The sequence below is a fragment of the Schistocerca piceifrons genome, chromosome 7 (assembly GCF_021461385.2).
Source record: "Schistocerca piceifrons isolate TAMUIC-IGC-003096 chromosome 7, iqSchPice1.1, whole genome shotgun sequence".
Classification (NCBI taxonomy): Eukaryota; Metazoa; Arthropoda; class Insecta; order Orthoptera; family Acrididae; genus Schistocerca; species Schistocerca piceifrons.
The window spans coordinates 426,014,947-426,017,388 of NC_060144.1; positions in this window are offsets into that span (position 1 = coordinate 426,014,947).

Sequence of the window (2,442 nt, forward strand, 5' to 3'; positions counted from 1 at the left end):
GATTTTGCGCTTTATCTTGTTTTTAAGTCATTTGGAAGTAGGGTGAGGAATGTTAAATAAAATTATGTCGGTCGCGCTGTACGCTAGAAAGGTAATATGCATGCATGTTCATGCCACCTCGCAGTAGGTAACAGGGACTAACTGGATGTAGTTCCCGAAACGGCCAGGCGAGCGCTGCAGACGCTTGAAATTTAGTTTGAAACGTACATTTACATTTCAGTCGGTAAAATAAATCTAGGTGACTGCATTAATTGACTGTTCCTTCGTTTCTCAGTAAAATATTTTATACATTAGGAATGCTGCTGCTGTAATATTTTACACCTGTTGTTTTAGAAACCGGTATTTTACTGTTACGGTACGTGAAGATACCTTAACAGCCGGAAACAGGTTTGTAAAGTAATACATATTGTAGAATATTACACCAGTGTTTTATATTAAACGTATGTCAGCTATGTTGGGTTTATTACAGTTCGATACATATTTGAACTTGTTATGAATATCGTCAATATCTGCCAAAAGAGGTCTTCGCTTTTGTGCTTCAAGTGTGAGGTCTTCTATGTATCAGAAACTATTTGAAGATTGTTTGTAGTTTCGAGAATGTCACTGGAGTAGCAAGACGCATTCTGAGGAGAACTCTAAGCGGAAGGGGAATCACTACTTTTAGAAGATGAGTATCTAGTCTTGGGGTGCTTCAAGAAAAGGTATCCTGAAAACTGCATTTGTAATGCTAAAGCTTATTTCGATACGCAGCATATTATTTGTCAGATCAAGAATAATTCATACAAAAGAAGCATTTGGAAAGCGCATATAGGGTGCGTTCAATTCCAGGAGCACATGCCAATATTCTGGGATATAAGTCAGCAGTCCATAATACCGTGATTTTTTTACCTGCAATATATGATATAGTAAGGTTATTTAAGGCAACTTTTGTGTTAACGATGAAATTTTATCGTCAATTCCAATCGCCTTTAATCAAAAGGGGAAAAAACATAGACTTGAAATATCGTCACAGTTATAACTGGAGCCATTTTTGCGACTATTTAGAGTATGAAGTGCATATTGTGACAAAGTGTGGTGTGCTTAGTAACCAGCGAGTGAAACAAAAATCCATAAGCATACCAACATGTATAAGAAAAAAAGCTCTCCTGCGTTTTAAAGATTCTAATGTCAACAATGAGAGTTATCTGGTAGTAGATATGCTTACAACGTAAAGCATGCTTCAGAAAACCGGTTGTTTTACCTTTTCTAATGAAAACTAATGATAACAGTACGTGAAGCTTCAAACTACCGTTGTAGATGTTTGAATAGAATGATGACTGAATTCTGCTGAAGGTACAAGATATCAAGCATTACGTTCATCTTTCTACGAGAATATTAAGGAGTCATCAGAAGAGGAAGCAGAAGATCAGGACGTCCGTAGTTCAATTTAAGCGACATAATGATTCGTCACGTGGAAAGTATAATGAGAAAAGATCCTAAGTTGGTTACTAAACGGATGTGAAAATTGACATGGTAACAACTGAAATGCTGAAGGTAATAATTGCTATTTTATGTGTTCAGCGACAAATATTCTATGTATCAAAGATAACAGGCAGATTATAATTACTTACTGGCAGAGGGAAGTTAACTGTTAAATCAGTGCAAATCATTAGCTGTGAGCAGCTATCCTTGCGTGTTGTAGAGCGTTGTTTTCATGTGAAAGCTACTATCTGCTTTGCGTAAAATAACAGTGGCATATGATTCATTGTTGGTCAAATACTGTTTCATGCATCACTATGTCAGTGAGTTACAAAGGCTATATTTTTCAAGAGAAATGGAAAACGATTGTTGTCTTGTCAAGTGAAAATTGTAGTTAAAAAAATGGTTGTGGAATGTACAATACCCACGTGGAAGAAACTGACGTGCCACAAACACACGACATTTTATCCTATAACATCAATATGCAGCCAATAATGGTAGTTCAACCACAATCAGCTCTGAAGCGTATTGGTTTGGGAGAACGTTTGCATGAGTATCACTTACTGTATTTCCTGGAAAGGTGTGCAGACAGCACTTAAAGTCATTATAGATTTACAGCTATATTATTCGAGACTTTTCATGTTTTCCCTGCACCTCGTAGCTACATGTGTGTATCTAAGCGTCTCTGGTCCTGTTTTACCTTTGGTTACCATTAGATCACAAGGTGCAGAAGTAACTGAATGACAATAGTGGAACGAAAACTTCTTCAAATGTCTCTCGAAAACCAAGAAATAGAAGAGCATATCAAGGCACGTCGTCAGATGAGATGTCTGAAGTACTCGGTATTTCCAATTGATGTTGAAATTTGCGTTGTAGTGTTCCTAATTTTTTGAGTAATGGCTGTGTTGTAGCAGAGAAGAGAAACTGTGAGGCCCGATTGGATCCATGGTCTGTTCTGTGCATTTCAACTTACGGCAAAGGGAG